Source organism: Tachyglossus aculeatus, chromosome X1, assembly GCF_015852505.1.
Source record: "Tachyglossus aculeatus isolate mTacAcu1 chromosome X1, mTacAcu1.pri, whole genome shotgun sequence".
Taxonomy (NCBI): domain Eukaryota; kingdom Metazoa; phylum Chordata; class Mammalia; order Monotremata; family Tachyglossidae; genus Tachyglossus; species Tachyglossus aculeatus.
The window spans coordinates 128,106,734-128,124,441 of NC_052101.1; the positions used below are offsets into that span (position 1 = coordinate 128,106,734).

General features: G+C 43.3%; 1 protein-coding gene and 1 non-coding gene across 2 annotated transcripts in view; both read right to left on the reverse strand.

Annotated features, from left to right (window-relative positions):
- The window catches only part of CDH8 (cadherin 8), a 429,973-nt gene that overhangs the window by 106,303 nt on the left and 305,962 nt on the right, over positions 1-17,708 (reverse strand). The gene's annotated exons all lie outside the window — the stretch shown is intronic.
- LOC119920677 lies at positions 12,852-12,987 on the reverse strand. Its single transcript, XR_005448407.1, has one exon. It is a non-coding gene; the product is annotated as a small nucleolar RNA SNORA7 (small nucleolar RNA).

A 17,708-nucleotide genomic window follows, 5' to 3' on the forward strand; every position in this document is an offset into this window, starting at 1 on the left:
GGGCAAGTCACTTCACTTCTCTGGGCCTCAGTTACCTCATCTGTAAAATGGGGATTAAGACTGTGAGCCCCATGTTGTGGGACAACCTGGTCACCTTGTAACCTCCCCAGTGCATAGAACAGTGCTTTGCACATAGTAAGCGCTTAATAAATGCCATCATTATTATTATTATTATTATTATTATTATTATTATTTTGTGCAGAGCAAATGAGTAATCCCCTACTCCTTTTTCCTGCTGAATTCTACCCCTTCAAATCCCATAAATTCCTTCTGCTTTTTTGCCAAGCCATCACTTGAGTACTGGCCTATTTCAAAATCCTTGCCCTACAGTTGTGCTTTCATTCACTAATCTCATTTTCCTGGTAACCAAAAATAATTATGGTGTTTGCTAAGTGCTTACTATATGCCAAGCACTGTACTAAGTGCTGAGGTAGAGATAAGATTATCACATCAGCCATAATCTTTGTCCCACATGGAGCTCACAGTCTAAGTAGGAGGTTGAACAGGTATTGAATCCCCATTTTACAGATGAGGAAACTGAGGCACAGAGAAGTGGAAGCCCATAGAGATGCTGCAGAAGGTGAGGAAACCGACCGCGTGACCGAGGGGACCAAGCCGCCGGCCCCTGCATCCCCGGGAATCCAGCAGAATCGCCTCTGCACAACCTTGTCTTCTGAACCAGTGCGCGGAGATACTTCTGCTGCATTCTCAGAGTGTCCCCGCATCCGGGGGCCTCTTCGGGCGGGGGTCTCCCACCCCCCCGGAGGGACCACCTAGCGGGACAGTGACCGGACAAGTGGCATCCAGGCCTAAACCCAGCACTCCCTGTTTGGCATCCCGATCTTCTCCAGAAAGTGGCTACCAATCAACCTACGCATCAGGCAGAAACTCCTCACCCTCAGCTTCAAGGCTGTCCATCACCTTGCCCCCTCCTACCTCACCTCCCTTCTCTCCTTCTACAGCCCAGCCTGCACCCTCCGCTCCTCTACCACTAGTCTCCTCACCGTGCCTCGTTCTCACCTGTCCCGCCGTCAACCCCCGGCCCACGTCATCCCCCTGGCCTGGAATGCCCTCCCTCTGCCCATCCGCCAAGCTAACTCTCTTCCTCCCTTCAAGGCCCTACTGAGAGCTCACCTCCTCCAGGAGGCCTTCCCAGACTGAGCCCTCTCTTTCTTCTCCCCCTCCTCCCCCTCTCCATCCCCCCAACCTTACCTCCTTCCCTTCCCCACAGCACCTGTATATATGTATATATGTTTGTACGTATTTATTACTCTATTTATTTATTTATTTTACTTGTACATATCTATTCTATTTATTTTATTTTGTTAATATGCTTAGTTTTGTTCCCTGTCTTCCCCTTCTAGACTGTGAGGCCACTGTTGGGTAGGGACCGTCTCCACATGTTGCCAACTTGTACTTCCCAAGCGCTTAGTACAGTGCTCTGCACACAGGAAGTGCTCAATAAATATGATTGATTGATTGATTGATTGATTGACTGGAGTGACTTATCCACGATCACACAGCAGGCAGGTGGTAGAGCGAGATTAGAACCCAAGTCTGATGATGATGATGATGACGAGGATGGTATTTGTTAAGCGTTCACTATGTGCCAAGCATTATACTATGTACTGGAGTAGATCTACAATGATCAGATTGGATACAATCCCCTTCTCACATAGGGCTCACAGTTTAAGTAGGAGGGAGTAGAGTCACTGAATCCCCATTTTACAGTTGAGAAAATGGAGGCAATTTCAAGGTCCCCCAACAGGCAAGTGGCAGAGCCAGGATAATTCATTCATTCATTCTATTCGATCGCATTTATTAATCGCTTACTGTATGCAGAGCTCTATACTAAGCACTTGGGAAAATACAATACAGCAATAAAGAATGACAACCCCTGCCCACAACAAGCTCACAGTCTAGTACCTAGGTCCACCAACTCCCAGGCCCAGGCTGTTTCACTAAGCTACACTGTTTCTCCCAGAACTATGGAGCCATGAAGAAGCAGTTTGGTCCCCACAAAAGACAGCAGGCTTTCCTTGAGTACACACAACTTCTATTTCTGGATTCCTGATTCTAGTTTTAAACTTGTTTCTTTTTCTCAAACCTCATTAAGGATTTACCAAACTCTGATATTCTTAATTACACCTACTTCCTACTCTGTACATTTTCTCTGGTCATGGCAATTTCCCTGTTTGTTCCCTTTCTGTCATCCTCCAGAGTGAGGATTCACTTTTAAATCTCTCTGGCTCAGAGTATGTAGACCAATTAGTTTCTGCAATAAATGAAAGTAAACCAAATCCTCAGTGCTTCCCACTTACTATTTCTTCTTTCTTCTTTCCCTCTCTCTAGTTCAGATCTCTAAAAATACATCATCATCATTGACTAGCATTTATTGAGTGTCTTTTGGCACAGAAACTGCTGCATTTTATCATGTTGTTTTTTTTCCTTGAATTTAATCAATATTTCTTAATACTTTCTATTCTAATTCCTAGGAGGCTTGATGTTTACCTTTTTAGAATGTCATCTGTTTTTTTGTTTGTTTATTTTTTCTTAGTAAGATATCTGTTTCACAATCTTGCCGATAAGTACCAAACATTAATCAGCCAACAATATTTATCAGCCAGAGCCTGTCTATTAAAGGCATTTGTGAAAGTGAAATGAATCAAATCAGGTGGGTAAAACTGTTCAGTATCATCTCTCAAAGATTTTCATGGAAAGAGCTATGAGGAGATGAAGCTAACTTGTCCAAAATACTATAGGAAATAGAGCGTAAACAGAATCCAGAAATCCTTCCTCCCTCGCCATCCCTGTCAGTAAGCATCTGGCAATGTTCCTATGAATATCATGTGGATATTCTGGATAATAAGTAGTTCTGAAAACCACCACTTGGCAGAAATGGAAAAAGTTGGCATGCAAATCACCAGTCTGAAATGCTTTTAGCCAAGATTTTTTTTTTCCCCTTTATCTTCCGGGGATGAATACACAAACAATAGATACAGTGACTTATCAGAATTCTCAGCACAAGTGTCATATTTAAACACTAAAGGTTTTCTTTTATCTAAATTAATGAAATGATGGCAATTCAAATTTTAAAGACATTTCTGAGCAGCTTAATTAATTAGATAAGATTCTAAAGAAATTATGATTTTAATGAATTCTCATCAAGTTTCTAATTATGTCTTTATATTTAATGTTTGTCTTTCAGATGAAAGCCAAACATTTTGGGGGCAACCACAAAGGACATGAATAATTTGCTAAATATAAGAGGTGGACCAGACCAGACTGTTTTGCCATCACTCTAAGAAGGGAAGGCACATTTCTGCTGAATTGAGAATTTCCAATCGTTGTCTTGTGTAGTTTAAATGGCTAAAACGATGGGAGTCATGGTGATTTAAATAGCCTATCCCTCTGCCATGTCCCCTCATAAATCTCCAATTAATGATTGCCTTTTATAAGTGGGAATAATACAGCTCTCCAAAGTCTACTCTGCTTGAAATGGTTGCTCGATTGGCAATCCAATCATGCTTCCCCATTGGCCTTAGGCTTCCCCAACTGCTGAGAGTGACCACTGCCCTTCCACCTTGAGAATTTCAAACATGAGTTTGGAGGCAGCAACAGTTGAGTCCCCTTGATTCTCTCCGGCACGGAAGGAAGGGCAAAGGATGCCGTGAATTCTAGCCCAGAGGGGCCCTTGTTGGAAGCCATCCAAGGGAGATGTTGGATTGAACAGGAGGTGTTTGAATGAAAGGCAAGGCGGCACGGGGCTCCAGGGGCACTGGGAAAACACAGTTGGGATCACAAGATGGCCCAGAAGCAAGGCTGTGCCTCACGTGAACTACCTGAAGGAAAGGAAAGGTCTGACTGCGAAAAGACAGGGACACAAATGACCTCTTCATTTCTAAGTCAGGCTAGATTTTATAGCCCTAGTCAGCTAGCCAATGGGATGATACCTATTAAACAAAGTAATGGGATGGAAAACTGAAACTTCTTTATAGTAGAGTTGCAAATTCCGTTTTTTATTACCTGGCACTCAGTTTAACAAGATTCCACACCTCAGCAACTCCCAGTCTCCTGTCATCTATGTGGCCTGGAATGAAATTACAGCTTGAAAGCATTATAGATTTTAATAGACTGTGTCCTTTACCCAGAAGAGGAAAAAAATACCATAGAAACAGGAAGCTACAGGTCATCAAAAGTGATTTTCTCTCCTCATCCCACAATAAACCTGCCACTAACTGGCCTCTGTATTTTTTGGAAGAGAGGAATAAGCAGACTGAAAGTCCATAGATCCTCTTTCCTACTGACAAAGTAACAGTTGTCTAAATTTGGCACCTATTTTCTTAAAAATGCTTTGAAATGACAAGCCCCTAATTTGAAACTTCAGAAACTATGACCTTTTTTCCAACTGCTAAGATGCCTAGGTCTCCAACTCCAACTCTGATAAGAAGCCAGGAGCCCTGGGTTCTCATCTCGGCTCAGCCACTTGCTGTTTGTGTGACCTTGGACAAGTCGCTCAACTGCTCTGGGGTTCGGCTTCCTCATCTGTAAAATGGGGATTCAATAATTGTTCTCCCTCCCGCTTAGACCGTGAACCCCATGTGGAATGGGGACTGTGTCTGACTTGATTTTCACATTTCTGCCCCAGCGCTTAGTACAGTGCCTGGGACACAGTTGGCGCTTAACAAATCCCACAATTCTTTAACTGAAAACTGAAATACAACTCCCCTATCGACACTTCAATCAATGGGCATATTAATAGAAGCAGTAGTACTATTCATAGCACCAGCAGTAATGGCATTTACTAAGTGTTTAAAAAACATTGAGCAGTGCATTGAACCCTGGGGACAAATACAAGGATATTGATTCAAAGCCAGCCTCTGTCCCATAGGACCCCGAAATCTAGAGCTTGGGAGGGCAGGTGGACAGAGAAAGAAAAATGGAGTCGATTGAACAACCGAAAGGAAAGGAGATCCGTAGTGCTACGAGGACAGATTTCCCAGTGCAGGCTCAAGTCAGGCCTGTTCTGGGCTCTACATCTTTCAAGCTGGGAAGGTAGATTTCTGTATGCTCTCTGGAACCGCAAAGCGTGGCTCATCTCCTAGGTGATGGCTGCCCTTTACTCCTAAGTTCTACTTATCGAGCTCTTATTGCCTTGGTTCTTCAAAAATTCAGGGATTATGTTCATGATAAACCCTGTGTTAAGGAAGTCTTGCACTATAATACCCACACCTTGTGAACAAGCATAACCGTTTCTTCCAAAATTGCATCGTGTGTTATAAGTTCAGTGTTGAAAGAAGGTTCCCTAACTCCCTCACAGCAGTCTCTCCAAAACACCTAAAGTCTAATTTCGGTTCCGTAACTTTTCTGCTTTATGTCCTTGAGCAAGGTACTTCATTCATTCATTCATTCATTCATTCATTCATTCAATCGTAGTTATTGAGCGCTTACTGTGTGCAGAGCACTGTACCAAGTGCTTGGGAAGTACAGATCGGCAACATATAGAGATGGTCCCTACCCAACAACGGGCTCACAGTCTAGAAGGAGGAGACAGACAACAAAACAAAACAAGTAGCCTGGTGTCATTACCATCAGAATAGGTAAATAGAATTATAGCTATATACACATCATTAATAAAATAGAGTAATAAATATGTACAAATATACACAAGTGCTGTGGGGAGGGGAAGGAGGTAGGGCAGAGGGAGGGGGTGGGGGTGAAGGTGAGGGGAGGGGGAGCAGAGGAAAAGGGGGAGCTAGTCTGGAGGAGGTGAGCTCTCAGTAGGGCTTTGAAGGCAAGAAGAGAGCTAGTTTGGCGGATGAGAGGAGGGAGGGCATTCCAGGCCAGGGGTAGGACATGGGCCAGGGGTCAACGGCGGGACAGGCGAGAACGAGGCACAGCGGCAGAGGAGCGGAGGGTGCAGCCTGGGATGTAGAAGGAGAGAAGGGAGGTGAGGTAGAAGGGGGCGAGGTGATGGAGAGCTTTGAAGCCGATAGTGAGGAGTTTTTGCTTCATGTGAAGATGGATAGGCAACCACTGGAGATTTTTGAGGAGGGGAGTGACATGCCCAGACTGTTTCTGTAGAAGGATAATCCGAGCAGCAGAGTGAAGTATAGACTGATGTGGGGAGAGACAGGAGGATGGGAGATCAGAAAGGAGGCTGATGCAGTAATCCTGTCGGGCTAGGATGAGAGATTGAACCAGCAGAGTAGAGGTTTGGATGGAGAGGAAAGGGTGGATCTTGGAGATGTTGTGAAGGTGAGACCGGCAGGTTTTGGTGACGTATTGGATGTGTGGGGTGAATGAGAGAGCGGAGTCAAGGATGATACCAAGGTTGCGAGCTTGTGAGACAGAAAGGATGGTAGTGCCATTCACAATGACGGGAAAGTCAGGGAGGGGACAGACTGTAACTAATCTGTGAATTGAATAGCTTAGCACTTATTCAACAACACACCTAATAGTCACTGTGTGATTAACTTTCTTCATTTGTGAGCTGCAAGATCCACTTGGTCAGCATCCTTCAGAATAGTTGAATAGTAATTAAGGATACTTATTCTTGTTTTCATGCAGGAAGCCCTAACTACAGAGAAAGGGATGTCCTCAGACTCTCTTCTTAGAGGTCTCTCATTGGTTCCTCAGAGAGTTTTATAATCATGGTGACACAGAGCCAAGATATATGTGTCACGTCAGTGTAAGTAAACAGATACATAATTCACGATAAATGATTAGCATTGCTGGATGAACAGATCATACAGCCACCTGCTACGTCAGTGTCAAGCCTAAGACATTAAAGGGATCATGTTATTCAATCCCCAGCAGCTAATATGAAAGCCTGAGCATATGTATGGATGTACAGAGAAACCTCCTCCACCTTGACATCTTCCCCCACCATCGATTTCTGTATCGTTATTCCTACAGTCATTTTTTTCCATCCATGTACCTCTTGAATGTAAACACCAGTAGTGCGCTGTGGATCTCGGTAATCAGATTGAAAAACCATATTAGCCCCAAACTGAAAACCAATGAACAACAGAAGACCATCTGTTGTATTACAGTTTAATGTATTTTCTGAGGTGATGTGTAATGTTGGAACTGTTGTTGGAAGATAATAGTGTCATGCCATGGGAAAGCACTTTGAGTTATTTTTCTAGTTAACAACTCTGCATTACTACCCGATTCAGAAAGAAAACAAACTCCCCCAAAACCTACTCCATTATGGAAAGGTTAATAAACTGATCTTGGACCCAATCAATCTATCATGTAGCCTTGCGCTCTAGGGCTATGGAGATGCTACTCGGGTTAGCATATGCCACGCATATTACAAAATGTTCTGAGAATGCAAGAGGACGCAGGCAACATTTGACTCTCAAATGTTATTTAGTAAAATCATTTCAAGAAGCGATAAATAAAATTGAATGTCAGGAAATTGCATTCCTCTGGTTGAAAAGTCAGGGTGGGCTGGCAGAAAAGCCATCAGATGCCATGCATAATGTCTTCTTTCTTAGAAAGCTGGGGCAAAAGATGGTAATAAAAAGCCATTTTCCTTAATAGGCTTGCAATGATTCCAGGGGAAAAGAAGTTGTTTCAGCACAAATCTGCCCAGCCTCCACAGTCCTGGTTGTTTCACTTTGTTCTTTCTTTCCCCCTTAAACATGTGGCTTGAACACATCTGGATTAATCCTTGACCTTAGCGAGTGGAGCTAGCAAGTCAGTCAATCAATTGTTTTATACTGAACACCTACTTCTCAGTACAAAGCGACCCACTAAGTACTTACAGTCTAATGGAGCGAGACAGGCAGGCAGATATTATGTACATATAGCAGAAGTAGGAGGAAGAAAAAGGACATAACCTGTAAGAGCTGAATAAGTAATGAAATGTGCTGCATTCACATCATAAGTGTGGAGGGTGGGTTGATGCTATTTAGTTTGGTTTATAATTTATACGTGTTAACATCATCAATGGTATTTATTGAGTGCTTACGATGTGCTGTGCACCATACTAAGCTCTTGGGAAAATACACTACCTGTAGCAGAGTTCTTCTTAAAGTAGCAGTAGTATTTATTAAGCACTAAGTACTGGGAAAGAAAACATGGGTGGGAATTTAGACTCAGTTCCTGTCCTTCTGGGACCTCACAACTGAAAAATAAAAAATGGGTAGAGATGTCTCATAACTGACCCAGCAGGAGAGCTGAAACAAAACACGAAGACAATATAAAGACACAAAACAAAGGTCACTATGGCCTTCTCAGGGCTTGGGTAAGTATTGGACACCAACTTCAGGGGAGAAGGCATCACTGAGCTTGGACCCATCATATCTGAAGGAGAAATAGCTGTGTTACTGCTCACTCTCCCAAGATGCTTCAGTAACGTGTCCTTGTCCACACAGTACCATACCCTGGAATGTTTACATCATCCTCAAAAATGATGATGACTTTCACAATTCCCTGGTGTTCAGTTCCAACAAGACGCTGTATGTATAGATGCTGTAATTTCATCTGTAATTTCAACTGTTTGCTCTCCAATGAATTCTCCCCCACTGCTTTCAAACATGCTCATGTCTCCTCTATCCTAACCCCACAGCTCCCTTCAACTATTTCCCCATCTCCCTCCTACCATTCCTCTCTAAACTCCTTGAGCGAGTAGTCTACTCCTGCTGTCTCAAATTCCTCTCCTTGATCCCCTCCAATCTGGCTTCCATACCCTTGTTTCCAACAGAAACCACCTTTTCAAAGGTCAAAAATGATCTCCTTGCCAATTCCAGTGGTTTCTACTCCACCCTCATCCTCCTCACCCTCTTAGTTGCCTTCAAAATTTTCAACCACTGCCTTCTCCTGGAAACATTACCTCACCTCGGCTTCACCGACAGTGTCCTCTCCTGGTTCTCCGCTGATCTCTCTGGTCACTCATTCTTAGTCTCTCTAGTGGGCTCCTCCTCTGCTTCCCACTCCCTAACTCTGGGGTTCCCTCAGGGTTCAGTTCTGGTTCCCCTTCTATTCTCCCTCGACACCCACTCCCTCAGAGAACTCATTCACTCCCAGGGCTTCAACTACCACCTCTATGTGGATGATTCCTAAATCTACATCTCTAACCCTGATCTCTCTCGCTCTCTGCAGTCTCACATTTCCTCCTGCCTCCAAGACATCTCTACTGTGAGAAGCAGCATGTTATAATGGATAGAGCACTGGTCTGGGAGTCAGAAGGTCATGGGTTCTAATCCCAGATCCATCGCTTGTTGGCTGTGTGACCTTGGGCAAGTCAATTCAATTCTCTGGGCCTCAGTTACCTCATCTGTAAAGTTGGGATTGAGACTGTGAGCCCCATCTGGGACAGGGATTATGCCCATCCTGATTTGCTTATATCCAACCCCAGTAATTAGTACAATGCCTGCACATAGTAAGTGCTTAACAACTACCATTATTATTATTATTATTATTTGGCTGTCCTTCTGGCACCTCAAACATAACATGTCCAAAACAGAACTCCTTATCTTTCCACCCAAACCCTGTCCTCCCCGTGACATTCCCCTCACTGTAGACGGCACCACCATCAAGCCCGTAACTTTGGCATTATCCTTGACTTCCCTATTTTATTCAAACCACATATTAGATCTATCACTAAATCTTGTCAGTTTAAACTTCACAACACTGCAAAACTCCATGCTTTTCTCTCCATCCAAACTGCTACCATGTTAATACAAACACTTATCCTATCCTGCCTTGATTACTGCATAGGCCTCCTTGCTAACCTCCCTGCCTCCTGTCTCTCTCCCCTCTAGTACATACTTCACTCTGCTGCCCCAAATATTTTTCTACAAAAACGTTCAGGCTATGTTTCCCCACTCCTCAAGAAGCTCCAGTGGTTGCCCATCCGCCTCCACATCAAACAGAAACACCTCACCATTGGCTTAAAGGCACTCAATCACCTTGCCCCCTCCTACCTCACCTCGCTACTCTCCATTCTAGAAGCCAACCCACCCACTTGGCTCCTCTAATGCCAACCTACTCACTGTACCTCTATCTCGTCTATCTCGTCGCTGACCTCTCACCTGCCTCCTGCCTCTGGCCTGGAACAATTTCCCTCTTCGTATCTGAAAATTACTCTCCCCACCTTCAAAGCCTTATTAAAAGCACATCTCCTCCAAGAGGCTTTCCCTAAGCCCTCATTTTCTTTTCTCCTACTCCCTTCTGCATCTGCCCAACTTGCTCCTCTAATTCACCACCCTCCCGCCTCCAGCCCCACAGCACTTATGTACATATCCATAATTTATTTATTTATAATGTTGTGTGTCTCCCCCTCTAGACTGTAAACTCACTGTGTGCAGGGAATGTGTCTGTCGTCTTATTGTGTTGTACTCTCCCTAGTGTTTAGTACAATCTCTACACACACTAAGCACTCAATAAATACAACTGATTGATTGATCAAATTTAGTACAATCTCTACACACACTAAGCGCTCAATAAATACAACTGATTGATTGATCAAATACTTTGCTTTCCATCAGTTAAGACCCCCTCCACCAGGAACTATCATTCTACTCCAGAACCATCTTTAGAAACAGCATGAAATGTCCATAATCCATACAGCAGCCAAACAGAACATTGGACGACTTACCAGTATTGCAGTGTAACTTTGGAAATTTAAGATCTAATCCTTTTGAGGCTTTTCCTTCCAAACAGTTGATAGACATTTCAGTGTTCAATTACTTTTGTTACTTAATACACTAAAACCACTGGGCATGCCCGGTTACTACACTTGTTCCAAGCTGCCAACCTTTTTCACCAGCTCTCCCCATCTAGCATTATCTGTTCTCTTCACCTGATACTTCCCAGCTTCCCATTTGGCTGCATCCACACTAACCTTCTAAACTTAGAGAAGCAGCATGGCTCAGTAGAAAGAGCACGGGCTGTGGAGTCAGAGGTCATGGGTTCAAATCCCAGCTCCGCCAACTGTCAGCTGTGTGACTTTGGGCAAGTCACTTAACTTCTCTGTGCCTCAGTTACCTCATCTGTAAAATGAGGATTAAGACTGTGAGTCCCAAGTGGGACAACCTGATCACCTTGTAATCTCCCCAGTGCTTAGAACAATGCTTTGCACATAGTAAGCACTTAATAAATGCCATCATCATTATTATTATTATTATTAACTGCACCTCACCATTTTCTCTCTTACCTCTGACTCCTCTGTTCCCCTGGCCCGGAACTCCCTATCCCTGCAAATCTGGAAAATCCACATCTCTCCATCGTCAAAGCCCTCCTGAAAATCACAACCTCCAGGAAGGGTGCCTTGATTATTCCCAACAGCCCAATCTCATCAACTCAAAAGCCACCCTTAGCCCTTATCTATTTCATTCCAATCCTCAGTGTTTATGCATATATATCGATCAATCGCATTTATTAAGAATTTACTGTGTGCAGAGCACTGTATTAAATGCTTGGGAGAGTACAAAACAACAGAGTTGATAGACATGTTCCCTGCTCACAGGCAGTTTACAATCTAGAAGGGGAGACAGACATTAAATTACAGATTTGTACATAGGTTACTATCAAGTGCTAAAAGTGTGCAGATCTGAATGGAAAGGTGACCCAGGAGGGAGAGAAAATAGGGGCAATGAGGGCTTAAGTCAAGGAAGGCCTCTGGGAGGAGATGTAATTTTAATAATGCTTTGAAAGTTGGGCGATGGGTGGTCTGTCATATGTGAAGAAGGAAGGTGTTTGAGACCACAGGGAGGATGAGGGCAAGGGGTCAGCTGTGCTATAGTCAAGGTCAAGGTACAGTGAGGAGGTTGGCATTAGAGGACTGAAGTTTGTGGACTGGATTATAGTAGGAAATCAGTGAGGTGAAATAGGAGGGGGCAAACTGATTGAGTGCTTTAAAGTTCAGGGTAAGGAGACTTTTTTCTGATATGGAGGTGAGTGGGCAACCCCTGGAGGTTCTTGAGGAGTGGGGAACATGAACCGAGTGGTATACATTTGTATGTTTATATATTCCATTTTTATGGTATTTGTTCTGCATTTACTGTACTAAGCACTGGGGCAGATACAAGAGAATCAGGTTGGACACAGTCCATGTCCCACATGGGACTCACAGTCTTAATCATCATTTTACAGATTAGGGAACTGAGGCACAGAAAAGTGATGTGACCAGCCCGAGGTCATGCAGCAAACAAGTGGCAGAGAAGCAGCATGTCCTAATGGAAAGAGCATAGGCCTGGGAGTCAGAGGACCTGGGTTCTAGTCCCAGCTCTGCCAATTGCTTGCTGTGTGAACTTGGGCAAGTCACTTAACTTCTCTGTGCCAAAGTTCTCCTGTTCTCCCTCCTACAAGGATTGTGTCCAACCTTATCAACTTGTGTCTAACCCAGACCTTAGAACAGTGTTTGACATGAAGTAAGTGCTTCAAACAAATACCATAAAAACAAAAAGAGAAGCAGCATGGCTTAGTGAATAGAGCACAGGCCTGGGAGTCAAGAAGACCTGGGCTCTAAATCTGGCTCTTCTCTGGCCCTCAGTTACCTCCTCTGTAAAATGAAGTTTAAGGGTGTGAGCGCCTTGAGGGACAGGGACTCTGTCCTAACTGATTAACGTCTGTCTACCCCAGTGCTTAGAACAGTGCTTGGCACATTGTTCTTTTTGTCTTACACTGTCAAGTCATGTCCGACCCATAGCGACACCATGGACGCCTCTCTCCCATAACGCCCCACCTCCTTGAGAATCGTTCTGGTAGTATATCCATAGAGTTTTCTCGGCAAAAATACGGAAACAGTTTACCATTGCCTCCTTCTGCGCAGTAAACCTGAGTCTCCACCCTCAACTCTCTCCCATGCTGCTGCTGCCCAGCACAGGTGAGTTTTGACTTGTAGCAGATTGCTTTCCACTCGCTAGCCACTGCCCAAGCTAGGAATGGAACGGGTAGGCCTCTGCTTGACTCTCCCTCCCAGTCAAGACTGGTAGAGGACTAGAAACTCTCCAGGTGCCACCACGAGAGGTGGCTTGGCACATAGTAAGTGTTTAACTACCATAATTATTACTAAATAAGTCCTCTGGCACCCAGGCCCAAACTCTATTTCAATCTAAGACATCTCTGTTGCTTTCTATTATATCTTTTTTCTTATTCAAGATGCATAGACCTATCTTGTAACTTTTGCACTAACCACTCCTGCTTTCTCTGATGCCTATCACCAAACAATCCTAGGCTTCTTGGATGGCCAAAGTTGATTCCATTTTTCCCATTTCTCATTTTTTGGCAAAGGAGGAAGAGAAGGAATGATGATCTAAAGTTAGTGCCCAATATACCAATAGGTGCTTGATACAGGAAATTGTGGATGTGAGTCAAATTTTAAAGTCAGTTTGAAATCTGTTGACAATCCACTTCTCCTGGAAACATGACCTAGCCTTGGCTCACTGACACTGTCCTCTCCTGGTTCTCCTCCTATCTCTCTGGCCGCTCATTCTCAGTCTCTTTTGCAGAATCCTCCTCTGCCTCCCACCCCTTAACTGTGAAAATCACTCAAGACTCAGTTCTGGGTCTGCATTTATTCTCTTAGAACAGTGTTTGACACATAGTAAGCACTTAACAAGTATGTTAGTTATTATTGTTACTATCTTACCTCCCTGATTTTTTTAATGGCATTTATTAAGTGCTTACTATGTGCAAAGCACTGTTCTAAGCACTGGGGAGGATACAAGGTAATCAGGTTGTCCCACAGGGGCTCACAATCTTAATCCCCATTTTACAGATGAGGTAACTGAGGCACAGAGAAGTTAGGTGACTTGCCCAAAGTCACACAGCTGACAATTGGCAGAGCCAGGATTTGAACCCATGACCTCTGACTCCTACTACAACCCAGACAACAATCTCAACTCTTCTAATGTTAACCTATTCACTGTACCTTGATCTCCTCTACCTCACGACTGGCCCCTCACCCAAGTCAATCACTCAGTCACTCGGTCAATCATATTTATTGAGTATGTATTGTGTGCATAGCACTGTACTAAGCACTTAGGAGAGTTGAATACAACAACAAAAAGACACATTCCTTGTCCACAACGAGCTTATAGTCCTGCTTCTGGCTTGGGTCTTCCTCCCTCCCCCTAGAAAATAGATGGTCACTCTCCCCAACCTCAAAGTCTTAGAAACACATCTCCTCTAAGAGGCCTTCCCAAACTAAGCCCTCATTTCCTCTTCTCCCACTCCCTACTGTGTTGCCCTTGCACTACAATTTTCACCCTTTATTCACCCCTCCCTCAGCCCCATAGCACTTACGTATATACCCATAATTTAATTTCTTGATATTGTCTGCCTCCCACTCTAGACTGTAAGCTCATTTGGGGAAGGAAACATGCCTACCAACTCTGTTATATTGTTCTCTGTCTCCCCCTTTTAGACTGTGAGCCCACTGTTGGGTAGGGACTGTCTCTATATGTTGCCAATTTGTACTTCCCAAGCGCTTAGTACAGTGCTCTGCACATAGTAAGCACTCAATAACTACGATTGATGATGATGATGATGATTATCCTCTCCCAAGCACTGCCCACAGTGCTACAGTGCTCTGCCCACAGTAAGCACTCACTAAATACAATTGATTTGTAATGCAATTGGCCAAGCTGACATCTGGTTTTGATGGATCAAATAAAAGAATGGCAAGATTCCCTATTTCCACACCAGGAGAAACTTGGGGAAATTTTGTGGCTATTTGGAAGCATAAAAATCGTATTTTTATCACTATCACTTTTATCATGTTCTCCCATCTTTTTTCAATGTGGGATGCAGCACAGATAGTAAGTCCCACTGTAACTCACTATTTCTGGATCACACTTAAAAGAAAAGGATCGCGGTGTCCAGCTTTTTCATATTCAGATTCTTATTCCTCTTTCTGCATCGAGTTTCTTTCTGATTTTCTACAGTAAAAATCATTCACTGAAAATTGAAGGAGTATTTCTGTCCTTAGGCTCCTGAGATCTCTTTTCACCTGGTTAGTCAAGGGAGCAGAGTTTCTGATTCTTTCTTCTGAGGTGTGGCACCCATTTCCCCAGAATTTCTTTGTGTGAACATTTGAAAAAGCAGTGAGGTCCTAGGGATTCTGTTTCTCTATCATTATCCATATTTATTTTCCAATTAACTCTATTAGAGAGTAATTATAAATAGTCTCATCTCAAATGCAAGTTCTCCAGGTGAATTTGCTTAACACGATTAAAAGAGGACCTGCAGTTCCAGGGTTTTGAGCTAAAAGGCTTCATTGCCTCTTTTCTTTGAGAAACAGTTTCTGAGTTTGCTCAACACTAAATGGAAATTAATCGCCTAATGTATTAAAGCAATTAAACAAACCATTATAATCATTGTTATCCACAATGATGATGCTTTCACGACACAGAAAATTGAATTAAAATACCTTTTCAAAAAGAACAAATCTTTGCTTAACCTTATGTATTCTTTGAGAGTGGCAAATGCAATACTGATTTAAAGGTTAGATTGTATCTTTTTAACTCAATTGGAAAATGGGAGAAATGTGAGCTGTGTTTTCTATAGATGTTTTTATTCTTTGAGTCCACACTCCACCACAGGTGAAATGACACCATTAATAACATCGTTTTCAAATCCGCAGGCCTGGCAGACAATACAATATCCACACATGCCCTGCTAATTGTAAGACACGATCTGATGAAAATACAGTATTATAAAGGAAAAAATGACATTAGAATGTAGAGCTTTTTAGCATCGTGACAGGGTGCAAAAAAAAGCCCACTCCCTTCCCATACAGACTTTTTTTTATCTAGGAACATACAAGAATGGAAATCCTTATGGCCTCTTAATAAATTTATTAGCTAAATGATGCTTATCCATATATACGTATATGTGCTTCGGGATGAAGATATCTGTCCTTCATTATCAATGATGATGTTAATGATGGTAGAGATCCTATCCATCAAAAAAAAATGATGGCATTTGTTAAGCGTTTACTATGTGCCAAGCACTGTTCTAAGTACTGGAGTAGATACAAGGTAATCAGGTTGCCCCACATGGGGCTTAAAGTCTTAATCCCCATTTTACAGATGAGGGAACAGATAAGAGAAGTGATTTGCACAAGGTCACACAGCAGACAAGTGGCAGAGCTGGGATTAGAACCCATGATCTCCCAAGCCTGGGCTCTTTCCACTAATAATAATGATGGCATTTGTTAAGAGCTTACTATGTGCAAAGCACTGTTCTAAGTGCTGAGCACTGTTCTCTACCAGTAGTTGTAGAAGCAGTAGTGTACCAATAGTAGTAGTAGTAACTGCAATAGTAGTAGAGAAGGAGAGAAATCTCGATGGAAAGAGCCCGGGCTTGGGAGTCAGAGGTCAGCTGTTTGACTTTGGGCAAATTACTTCACTTCTCTGTGCCTCAGTTACCTCATCTGTAAAATGGGGATGAAGACTGTGAGCCCAACGTGGGACAATCTGATCACCTTGTATCTTCTCCAGCACTTTGAACAGTGCTTTGCACACAGTAAACACTTAACAGATGCCATCATTATTATTATTATTAATAGTAGTAGTAGCAGCAGCATTTATTGAGCATACACTTTGTGTGGTGCACTGTATTGGGTGCTTGGAAAGTACAGAATAACCAAGTGTCACATTTCCTACCAACAAGGAGCTTACACCCTAACCAGGGAGAACGACCTAAAAATATTTAAAACTTGAATGGTCAGTCATCAATCAATGGTATTTATTTGGTATTTACTGGATGCAGCGCACTGTACTAAGCTTTTGGGAAAGTACAAAACAACAGAGTTGGTAAACACAATCCCTGCCCAAAAGGAGTTTACAGTCTAGACGGGGAGACTGATATTAAAATAAATTATAAATATGGGAAATGGCAGAGTATAAGGATATGGACACAAGAGCTGTGGGGCTGAGGGCGGGGTGATTATCAAGTACTTAGGGGGTACAGAACTAAATGCATAGGTGATTCACTCATTCAGTCGTATTTACTGAGCGCTTACTGTGTGCAGAGCACTGTACTAAGTGCCTGGAAAGTACAATTCGGCAACAAATAGAGACAATCCTTACCCAACGATGGGCTCACAGTCTAGAAGATGCAGAAGGGAGGATGAGTAGGGGAAATAAGGGCTTAGTTAGGAAAAGCCTCTTGGAGAAGGTGTTATTTTAAGAAGGTGCTGAAGGTGGTGAGAGTAGTGGTCTGTCAGATATGAAAGGGGAGGGAGTTCCAGACCAAAAGGAAGACATGGGGAAGGGGTCAGTGGCAGGATAAGCCGGATGGAGGTGCAGAGAGTAGATTGGTATTAGAGGACCAAATGTGCAGGTCGGGTTGGAGTCGGAGATCAGTGAGGTAAGGTAGGAGATGCTTTAATGCTGATGGTTTGATGATTTAGAGAAGCAGCGTGGCTCAGTGGAAAGGGCATGGGCTTTGGAGTCAGAGGTCATGGGTTCAAATCCCGGCTCCGCCAATTGTCAGCTGTGTGACTTTGGGCAAGTCACTTCACTTCTCTGGGCCTCAGTTACCTCATCTGTAAAATGGGGATGAAGACCGTGAGCCCCCCATGGGACAACCTGATCACCTTGTATCCTCCCCAGTGCTTAGAACAGTGCTTTTCACATAGTAAGCGCTTAATAAATGCCATTATTATTATTATTGTTGTGCAGAGGTGGAATGAATTTTCAGATATGGGTCCTGTCTCTCTTTTTGAGGCTGTTTGCAAACACACA